The sequence below is a fragment of the Arvicanthis niloticus genome, chromosome 3 (genome assembly GCF_011762505.2).
Source record: "Arvicanthis niloticus isolate mArvNil1 chromosome 3, mArvNil1.pat.X, whole genome shotgun sequence".
NCBI lineage: Eukaryota > Metazoa > Chordata > Mammalia > Rodentia > Muridae > Arvicanthis > Arvicanthis niloticus.
The window spans coordinates 54710871-54722488 of NC_047660.1; the positions used below are offsets into that span (position 1 = coordinate 54710871).

The following is an 11618-nucleotide window of genomic DNA, read 5'->3' on the forward strand; positions in this document are numbered from 1 at the left end:
AATACGAAAAAATGACATCCTTTGAGGTGGCATGTTCTAGGGCCCCTCGTTGTAATTGCTGTTGCTGTGACTTAACCCACCTGTTGATGGACTAGTAAGTTCTGAAAAAAAAAATCAGCTTCACTGCAAAGGCACATTTTTTAGCAAAATGTCTTAAATAGTTTTGTCACAGAACACTTTGGTTTTAACCTCTGAATTGAGAAATAAACTCACTATGTAGCCCAGGCTGGCCTCAAACTCACAGCAATTCCCCTGTTTTAGCCTCTTAAGCATTGGGATTTCATGTGTGCTCCTCCAAGACAGCTTTAAAGAACACACACACACACACACACACACACACACACACACACACTCTCGAAAACTTGGTCTCATATACCTCCACTGATCTCAAACTTGTTCTGTACAGGAGGTTGGTCTTGAACTCTTGATCTGCCTGCTCCTACCATTCCTGCTCCACCCCTGCCCCCAAATGGGATAAGAGGCTTCTTTAGAGAAACTACATTCCTGCTGATTGATTGAGAAACACTGGGCTGTCTAGTCTAGTCTGGGGTTTGTAAGAGCCAGCCTCCATATGTGGTCTTAACTTCCTTCTCCACCAAGCCTAAGCCAAAATTATAGTCCATGTAATATGCTCTGCTTTGATTATTGGCCCTCCTAATTGAGTCCCTGTGTCCTTCCAACTGTCATTAAGATAGGACAGGCACATAGCCTTCCTTTTTAGTAACAACTAAATCATGCATTTGTTGGTATATAATCTGAACCCTTTAAAACTACGGCCAGAATATTCCCAATGTTAAAAATTAAACAAATGCTATCCAAGTACAAACAAAGGCAAAGTCAAAGACTGACAGCTAACACTTTCAGTTGGAAGGCATTTTGAGCTGTGTCCTTGGGTCATATCCTACCCAGTGGCAGCAGCAGTGGGCAATGTATTACTGGGGAAGAGCTAGGGAGCCAGCATCCACAGCTTCGGACATGGACAAGGGAGTATCCAGACACTCTCCATGGGACACTAAAGGCACGTTTGCTTCCAGCCCTGTATTTTAGTCACTATGTAGGGTTTGTACTGGTCCCATGGTCTTCCACATTCCTCAATATAAACTAGGGCTCCCCAGTGTCCTGGGGGAGGGGAGGGTTCTCCTAAAATGTGAAACATTTGGCACTAAATCTGTGACACAACCACCATGAAAACCACCTCAGATCATTCCAGTAGAGGCTGATGTTTGTGTAACTCTTAGAGAGAATGCTGTATGTGAATTTCAAGAGAAGTCTTACACATGTTTAGTACTTTCAATCCGGTAATTCCACTTCTCAGAGACTTATCTTAAAGAAATAATGAGGAAGTCAAGGAGATGCTTCTCAGGTAAAGGCCTGGCCAACCTATCCTCCCTCGCACACGCACACGCACACGCACACGCGAGGAGGAGAAAATAAAGGGCAGAAACCAAGTACTGAACAGTGAGAGTTGTGAGCTTATGTTGACTCCGCGTGGGCTATGGCAAGCCTGCCTCCCATTTTCTTGGATTTATTCCAATTCTCTCCTTTTGCTCTTGTGAATGTTATCAACTTCCTTATTAGAACAGAAACTGGAAATGATGACCTTAAGATGTGCCGACGGAGGAGGCTGGGCTGGGACTGGGACTTAGGCTGGCAAGGTGCATGGTCTAGGCTGAAAAGCTCAAAGGCTGGAGCCTATCCTGGGGACAGCCTGGATGATAAGCACTGACAGCCAAGGACTAATCAAAGACTGGCTGGCTGGTTGAAGCAAAGACCAGAAAAGAAACTACAGCAGCAGCCAAGGGGCCAGGAGGTCACGGGCGAGTATGAAACTGGTTCTCCTTCTAGGATGTTATCAGTAAACCATAAACCAGATTAGAAACCCAGGAAGTCAGGAAGGTGAGTCAAGGTGTGTTTGTGACCTGATTTGAAGACAAGGCTTATTTGCCTTTCTGAATCCTTCAGGGCAGGAACTGGGGTCATGGGCTATCCCAGGCATACACAGAGCAGCTAGGGAGCAATTTTGGAGAACTACGTGGCTGTGGGTGGGTCCTGGGTATGAGAGATGAGAGGGGCTGGCAGTGCCACTGAACCAGCTACATGGCTAGACTCACTGCAAGGAGCTTTCAAATAAATCCCATAGTTCAGCCACACCCAAGGCCAATTATGTTGGAATGTCTGGGGGTTGGGCTCAGAGTCAGTTAATGTTTCCTTGGTGATTTAAATGTTCAGCCAGAGAACCTGGTAGGATCTCAGGCCTGCTCCTTAAGAGGGTGGGGGATCAAGTGACCAGCCAGTAATTACAACACAAACTTTGTAAAAAAAAAAAAAAAAAAAATAGTGTTTAAAGAAATACTTAAGCCGTTGTAAATAAATGGGAGTACTAATTCTTTTATTTTATTGGGACACATTCTTACTGTCTGGAACTAAGTCCAGGCTAGTCCAGGAGGGTTTCAACTCACAGAGGTCCTCATGGCTCAGCCTCCCAAGTGTTGGGATTACAAGGGTGCACCAATGTTTGGTTACTGGCACAGGGGATGGGACCAAGGACTGATGGTTTTGATCAGAGACTTCCAAAGGTATAGTGGTACTGTGGGAAGCCCGTCTCCCCCGGCATGTAATTACTAACACTTGCAGTTAGGATCCACCTCAGTAAACACTGTCTTAGTCGATGCTGCAAAAGGCACTTGAGGCCAGCAGTCCACCACCTAGCTTTGCAGGTGCAGAGTCTAAGGGACAGAAGGTGAAATGACTTCACACAGTCAGGTGTGACTCCAGTATTTCTGACACTAACTGCCCTTTATAGCCTTTTTGCTGACTTGACTGCCCTCCGCTGAATGACTGGGCTCTGATTACACAGAGAGACACAAAGAGATCCAGAAAGGCAAATAAGCCTATTCAAACATATTCAAACACATTGAAGCTGGGTGTGAAGGCTCATACCTGTAATCACAGCACTCAGGAAGCTGAGGCAGGAGGATTGTTACAAGTTAGAGCCCAGAGTAGGATTGTGGGGGTGGGGAGAGACTGCAAATAGGCTTAATTGGTAAGGCACTTCCCTAGCGTGTCTGAAACCCTAGATCTGGTCCCCAGAGCAGGTGCATATAAACAGGACTGCTGTCATAGCTTGTAATCTCACTGTTGGAGAGGCAGAGGCCAGAGGATCAGAAATTCAAGGTCATCCTTAGGCATGCAGCTAGCTTGAGGCCAGACTGGACTACTGAGAACCCTGTCTTAAATACAAAACCACCAAAAGAAATCACCCAAACCCTGGTGGCTCTTGCTTTTAATTCCAGCACTCAGGAGGCAGAGACAGGAGGATTCTCAGTGAGTTCAAGACCAACTTCCAGAGGGAGTTCCAGGACAGCCCAGGCTACACAGAGAAATCCAGACTAGAAAAACCAAAAGGGGTGGGGGGGTGGGGTGGGGTGGGGGGTGGGTGAAGGGGTGGGGTGGGGAGCAAATCTAAGGTTAATGAATTCCAAGAGAAAGTCTCTCCTGTGCTCATGGACACACCCTGTTTTCCTCTCTGCTCTCCACCTGGAGTTTTGCCCTTTTGCCTTCCTGCCTCACCTAAGGGCAGAAGAGAACGGAAAATGTCCACATGGCTGGGTTCTCAACTGACACTAACCGTGGAAGTAATTTTCCTTCCCAAACTGGGATTTGTTTCCCTTCCTTCGTGTTTTACAACACCTTGAGTGTCTGAAGACTCCATGACTCATGCTATGACATCTGCCACATCCTCTCTAGACACAGGCATTTCTTCAATGACACTATCTCTTTTCTTTTCCCTCAGTTCTCCCCTCCTTCCTCTCTCTGTCTCTCTCTCTGCTCTCTGAGATGCCAAATCTCTTAAATTCAGACTCCATTTTAGAGAACCTGACCTAAGTTTGAACTCAGGTAGACTAACAGACTAACCTATCATTGGTTTCCAAGTTGCCCCTCAACAAAATCTGAGCCTAGTCCAGTCTCTAGGCTAATTCCCAACAAGACCAGCATTTCCAGATTACACCCTCAACAAGACCAGTGTCTCCAGGTTATCCCTCCAGCAAACCTACAACCCAGGTTACAAGCCCACCCCTGCCTAACGACCACCAATGCAGAGGGGAGCAGAAGTTAAGTTTAGGATACGACTTCCAGCACCAGCCAATTACGTAAAAGGCCATAACAGCTTTCCAATTGGATGCTTGCACACGTACTTCCTGCTTGCTGCTTACTATAAAACCTTGCCCCATAGATATTCGGGGCTTCACCACCACCAAAACCATCCTGCATGACAGAGGTGTGTTGGGGGGGCCCCAACCTAGCTCAAATAGAATAATGATCCTGCTGTGAGTTGCATCAGATTGGCTCCTATGTGTGTTTTTGGGGATCACTAACATTTCCCTAGCACAGCATAACAATGTCTTATCTAGCCCAGGCTAGCCTTGAACTCACTATGTAACCATAGATGGCCCCGAACTTCTGATCCTCCTGCTTTACTTTAGGATACAGGTGTGACCCACCAAACTCAGTTTATGGAGTGCTGCAGATTGGGCCTCTTCTCTGCTAGGTGAGCACTCTACCCACTGAGTCACATTTCAGTCCCTCTTACCTTCCTGATTTCCCCTGAATCTTTATAACTGTAGATGAAAAAAAATCTATGGAGTCAAAGTCTATTTCCATTTGGGAAACAAGCTATTTCCAACAATCTTTCAAGCTAAATGGAGGGTCTAGCTAAAAATGGAGTGTCTTTTATCAGTACTGGTATAGTTAAGAGCTAGGTAGTAGTTGCCTGGGGTGAGGGGGCGTGACTGGAGAGATAAGGCAGTCAGTCTGGTGAGGACACAGGGGATTGGGGACGGTAGGAAGTGGTAGATCTGATCCTAGGTAGACTAGGCCAGTAGGGTTCAGACAGATAGGGCCAATCAAGCGGGCATGAAAGGCCTCAAGGGAAATGATTATAGACTCCTGTTTATACAGGTTCCTCAATTCTAACGATTTACCGGAAACTGGGTACTGTACAAAGAAAAAAGGTTTGTCTAGTATACTGCTTTAGAGACTAAAAGACTAAGATTGCACAGTGCCCTCATTTTAACCTCCTTGGCTGCGTTGTTTGGTATCAGCGTGAGCAGGACACTTAGACGGTGGGGTGGACATTAGGATGCCACCTAGACTTTCCAGCTCACTCTGTCAACAATCAATCCCTTCACGGGATGAAGTCCCAGTGAGCTACTCACCTTCTGCAAGGACCCCAACTCTCCCTCCCTCCCTCCCTCCCTCCCTCCCTCCCTCCCTCCCTCCCTTCCTTTCTTTTTCCTTTCTTTCTAAAGATTTTTGTGTTTGGGTGTCTTTCTTTCTAAAGATTTACTTATTTCAGTCTTACAGTTTTTTTTTTTTTTTTTTTTTGCACTGACCAACTTGCATGTAGTACCAACAAAGGCCAGAAGAGGGCATTGGATCATTTATGACTGGAGGTACAGACAGTTGTATGCCACTGTATGGGTGCTGGGAACTGAATCCAGGTCCTTTAGAGGAGCAGTCAGGGCTCTTTACCTCTGAACCTTTCCTCCAGCCCAAGAAGACTCTTAAAGGTCCCATTGTCACACAGCCAGACGTCCAACGCAGGAGCCACTGAAGGATAAACTGTATTCAAACATAGCTGGTTTTGCCCACCTGTAATCCCAGCACTCAGGAGGCCACGTCAGGAAGCCTGAGAATTTGAGGTCAGCCTGGGCTATGTAGTGAGATTCCATTTCAAAACAAAACAACCCAACAAAACCCCAAACCAAGAATAGGGAGCTGGGGATATAGCTTGGGTGGTGGAACACTTTCCTCACACACTTGAAGCCTGATTTATATCTGTAGTGTCATATAAACTGGGCATGGTGCTGATAAACCAGCACTTCCTGTGATGGTAGGAGTATTAGAGGGTCAAAGTTGCCCTCAATTACATAGTAATTTTGACACCAGACTGGGCTTGATGAGACCCTGTCTACAAAATAAAACCCAAACCCTCCATACTTTCTTGTGTGACTTCTAAGGTAACTCAGGTCAGTGGCTGGAGAGATGGCTCAGCAGTGTAGAGCATTTGTCACTCTTGCAAAAGACCTGGGTTCTGTGGAGGCTCGTCACTGGCTGGAGTTCCGATTCCAGGGAATCTAATACCTTTCTCTGACCTCCACAGGCACCAGGTACAGGTGATGCATACATGCAGACAAAATACACATAAGCATAAAATAACAAAAAATAAACCTATGAATAAATAAGTCTATTCAATAAGTAAATAGGAACTGATAAACAAACGAACAAACAAACAAATGCTCTCCCGACTGGCACAGGTCTAATCGTCCAGTTTCTGAAAGGTCAGAATTAGAAACTGGCTTTCTTTCCCAGGGTCAACCTGATTTCATTCTCTAGCTAGGATGTTTATTCAGCATTTTAGGAGGAGAAAGACACCCTTCCCTAGGTGTTGTAGCTGGGCCGATGAATGAAAGAGGACTCTGATGGGCCAGGTAGGAGGCGGGAAGACTCATCATCATATCTGTATATGATATACCCTGAGCCAGAGAAGCAGACAGACCCTGCTTTGGCCAATCAGAGGAGGTCGGCAGACAGGAAGGGCACTCAGCCAAGGTGACCTTGCAGTGCTCCTGTACGTGGAGTGAAGAAGCCAGCCTGGTCTAAACCAAGGAAGACACAGAGAGCGAGTGACAGAAGGAAACATGAGGTGTCCTATAAGTAGTGGAGTGGTTCTGGGGAGGACATTCTGTTGTGTGGGATGGAAGCACAGGGCAGAGTGGCAGGGCAGCCATGCCTAGCAGTGTCATGGGTGCTGGGGGGTTGGACAAGGTGGTCACATTCCTACTCTGCTGTGAATGTAGAGCTGAGAGGATTTCGTGTTGGGCATGGGATAAAGGAGGCACCTACCATCTTCACCCAGGGCTCAGTCCAGTGGCATAGAGTACATTCCTCTCTCTCTCTCTCTCTCTCTCTCTCTCTCTCTCTCTCTCTCTCTCTGTGTGTGTGTGTGAGAGAGAGAGAGAGAGAGAGAGAGAGAGAGAGAGAGAGAGAGAGATTGAGACTGGATTTTTCATGTAGCCCAGACTGGCCTCAGATTTTCTTCAGTTACAGGTAGGTGCTGCCATACCTAACATTAGCGTATTAGCGTCATGAGCTGGGTGTCTGGTGTGTGTGTGTGTATGATGCTCCATCTGAGCTGGGTTTTCATAACTCCCTTGACCTTGACATTGACATTCGGGGAAGAAATCCCCAATCCTTGTTCAGTTATAAAATTCCAGTTATAAAACTGGAATGACTGCCCCTTTAAATTCAATCTCCCAGACTTGTGAGATGGCCCAGCTGATAAAGGCACTTGCTGTGCAAGTTCCATGTCCTGTGTTCTTCTTGAGACTCACATAACAGAAGGAGAGAGTAGACTTCACAAAGTTATTCTCTGACCTCTACCCAGTACACTTGGGCATGTGTGCATTTCTGCTCATACACAGAACAAGGAAAATTAAAAGTGCAACACACATATCAGTTGTGATGGCCCAAGCCTTTAATGCTGGTGCTCAGAAAGCAGAGGCAGATGGATCTCTGTGATCAGCCTGGTCTATGTAGAAAGTTCCAGGATAGACAGAGCTACAAAATGAAAGAAAGAAAGAAACAGCACCCCCCTTCCTCATTTAAAAACAAAACAAAGCAAAAAAATTATACACAAATCACAACTAATTCTCCCTTTCCTTTATCCTTGGTCATTACATTCTAATTCCTCTCTACGAATTTCATTGCCTGCCTTGGGGACCTCGTATAAGAGGAGAAATACAGAATTTACAACTGTGACTGACTCCATTCTTTTAGCCCAACATCCTTCAGTTTCTCCCAAGGTGTACTTCTGCTTGGAGGTAGTTTGCAAAGGAAGGAACGGCAGGGTGGACCTTTCTCTGCTTTGTGGACTGTGAGCGCCCTCTTGAGGCCATATGCAGAATCTTGTCCCTGAATTACTTCCTACTAAAATGATGGTTATGTTTTAGCTTTTGTTGGTGAGTTGGCAAAGATGAAACTGAAGGAATGGCTCTAAGATAGGGAGTATAATAGAATAGGAACTTTGAAAAGGATTGTATAAATGCAAAAAGGAAAAGGGGGCATGGGATAGGGGTTTTCTAAGGGGGGGAATGGGGAAAGGGGATGGCATCTGAAGTGTAAATAAAATATCTAATAAAAAAATAAAGATCAAAAAAAAAAAAAAAAAAAGAAAGAAAGAAAGAAAATAATTGAGGATTTCTTCCCTGAATGTCAAGGTCACAGGAGTTATGAAAACCTGGCACAGGCAGAGTATTTACACCAAACACCCAACTCAACAGAACTTGGAGACAAATCAAGCAGATGCACAGTGGCTTTAACTGCATTCTCTGTAGGATTATCTTGCAGAAGTAATGATAGTCCCATGCAGGATGTTTTGCTGTTAATTCAGATATAGCCTGAGAAAACAGGATGGCCTGAGGGGCAGGAGGAAGTCTTCTTGCGAGATAGTCAAGGGTGAGAAGATTAAAGATAGCCTTGGCAGCTGGTAATGCTGTCAAGCTAGATTTGATGAGAACAGTCCACAGCCAGCTGATCAAGGTGTTTGGAGACTCATCACAGCATCTGTAATGTAACTCAGAGTGCTTGCCTAACAGGATGCGTTCACAGACTCGATCCCTGGGATCTCTTGAATGTTTGTAAGCCCCTGAAGAGGTAGAGGCAGGAGATTCAGGAGTTCAAGGTTAGCCTTGGCTATGTAGCAAGTTTGAGGCCATCTTGGACTACACAGTCTGTGTCTAGCTGCACTTTTATTTTTCTGCCCGGAATTTTTAAGGTTCAGGTTTATTTATTTATAGACAGGGTCTTACTCTGTAGCTTAGAGTGGCTTTGAACTCTGGTCTTAGCCTCCTCAGTTCTGGGATTGCGGGAGTGAACCCATGGTTTTCTCAGATTTATCAACTAAATCCAGGGACCTATACTGTTTGCTTGTTTTATATTTTTGAATGATAGATCAAGTCTTGATTTTTATTACTTAAAAAAGTTGCATATTTATTTTGCTTTCTGACTCTGTGCTTGTGCCTTCAACACTTTCACAATGATTTTCTGCTCCTCAATAAGGAAAGCCTGCTTGATCTGTCACGGACATACTCGGCACACAGAAAACCACCACAGGCCCTGCTGAATGTGTTTCTTTGTCTTAGACAATCTCACTTTGGGTCTCACAGCATGAACCCCTCGTAGTCTGCCCAGGCACACGACACATGCCACATGCGGAGGAGTCCTTTACCCAACCTTCTTGGTGTAAAGGTAAACAATCCTGTTGCCAGGGGTTAGAGACAGCCTAGTTTTGTTAGAGACTATATTGTAGGAAAGCCTACGACGGCATGCCAAACGCTGGACCGGCCTGAATACCTCTAAGCACCTTCCCCAGAAGAGGCTTGTTTTATTTTTGTTTTGTTATGTTCTGTTTTGCTTTGCTTGATAGGTTGGGATTAAAGTTAATCTGTCTAGCTTCAAAGAGGGGGAAAAAAAAATCAACACTAAAACAACACTGCCACCTTGTGACTAACATGTTTTCTGAACATGACAGGTCTTAACCTCAGTCCTTCATTAATGGAGTGTGCAGTGTTGACTCTCAAACCTCCTGAGCTTTGTTGGTTGTTGGTCTTGACCATTAAATATGTACTATATGTAAACACACACGCACGCACGTCTAGGGCACTGTACAGGCCCTCATTTCCTTCCTCTTACTTTCTTTGTAAATTTTCAACATATTAAAAGCCTATGAGGAGTTTACATCTTTCTACCTGAAGTCTACATTTTAAAAACTAGGGAGGTGACTATCTTTTATAACACTAGAAGATCTGTGCAGGATGCCAAAGGAGAAAAGCAATCAATAGTTCTGCCCAGCAGTAGCAGCTAAGAACCACAACCATGACCAGCCTGGCAAGGCATTCCTAAAAAGGTGCCATAGTGACACTCATATCTAGGCAGTTAGTGCCGGGTATGGGAAACCTAGCCAACTACCTGGGGCTAGTGATGTCATGGATCTTAGAGGAGAGCCTACATCTGCCATTTTTCTGGAACAGCATACTACCTAACTGTATTCTAAATACTTGTTCTTATACCCACAGACAAGTGGAGTGTTCACCCCTCCTTAAAGAAGCTGCTGTTTGCACTGGATGGAGACCATCACAGAAAGCCACAACTTGCTAAGATACAGGGAAACAATAGAGTGTGGGATGCCCAGCCCCAGCTGCTGTGTCTACAACACAACTCCTGCACCTAGGCTCAGAGAAGATTGTAGAAGAGGGGTCAGAACACTTGTAAGAGCCAAACGACCACAGAAGCTGCTGTGAGGTTGTGTCTCCTGGAAATGACAGGGAATCTGCATCCATGATGCCTCTGCAGTATGCTAATGAAACAATACCTGAGCTGTGACAATAGCAATAGACATGCAAACGGGGAAGGGACAGTCTTAGGGCCCCATTCCTAGACAAAGAACTACAGGCAACTAATGACTGTTAAGAGAAGGGGAACTGGCTTTTCCCAGGAATCAGCCCCTTGATTGTAATCCCTGAAATCTGCACATACAAGCAACACTAAATGGACTCATTAGGTTGTATTTATGCATCTCTCTCTCTCTCTCTCTCTCTCTCTCTCTCTCTCTCTCTCTCTCACACACACACACACACACACACACACACACACACACACACACCAGAAAAGGAGGCTATGAATCTGAGAAGGAATAAGTGGAGGCATAGAAAGAGCTGAAGGGAAGGACATGGGAGGGTGAAATGATGTAATTACCTTTAATTTAAAACCCATTAGGAGCTGTTAGGATTTTGTAACACTAACCATTTTGAGTGATCAGAAACTTAATGTGCTTATCATCTGTGTCCCAAACAAACAAACCCGAAAGTCCAAATTTGGTTGTTTTTTAAAAATTCAGTCCTTTTTAGCAGGCAGCCTGTATCCCTGTGGGCCTGCAGAAGAAAAAGCCAGAGCCCATTTTGCATGGAGTAAGCACTGCCCTCTAATGGGTACATGTGGCATTAGAGCCTATGAGGAAGCCTCTGGGAGCTATTGAATGCTCTCACAGTGGTCTGTTTTTACTTGTGTGTGTGTGCATGTGTGTGTGTGTGTGTGTGTGTGTGTGTGTGTGTGTGTGTATGTGTGTGTGTGTGTGTGTGTATGGGTATGGGTGTGCCTTTGGAGGTCAGATGACAACCTGCAGAGTCAGCTCTCTCTCCCTCCATCAAGGACGATGCGGGGCCTGAATTCAGGTCATTGGGTTTCGGTAGCAAGCGTTTTTACCAGCTGAGTCATCTCATTGACGCTCAGGATTCTGAAATTTTCTCTTACAGCTTCTGATCCTCCTTCCACACTGCAGGAGTGCATACTATCTTCAGTGCTTTACCCGATCAGACTTCCTCTGAAGCTCATAACTAGCTACACATGATCTAATGTCAGGATCCTTGATCTCCTGCAGCCCTTTAATCAAATATCCAGACCACCCGTATCCAGTGTTCCTGTAGCCCATTTCATTCAGCTATTGCTCTGTAAAGCTGTGGCTGGAACCTAGGGCTTTATGTACCCTGGGCAAGTATTCT

General features: G+C 45.3%; 1 pseudogene; it reads right to left on the reverse strand.

Annotated features, from left to right (window-relative positions):
- Positions 1-9050: 9050 nt before the first annotated feature.
- On the reverse strand, positions 9051-10400 carry LOC117705589 (large ribosomal subunit protein eL34 pseudogene; annotated as a pseudogene).
- Between the last annotated feature and the right edge of the window lie 1218 nt (positions 10401-11618).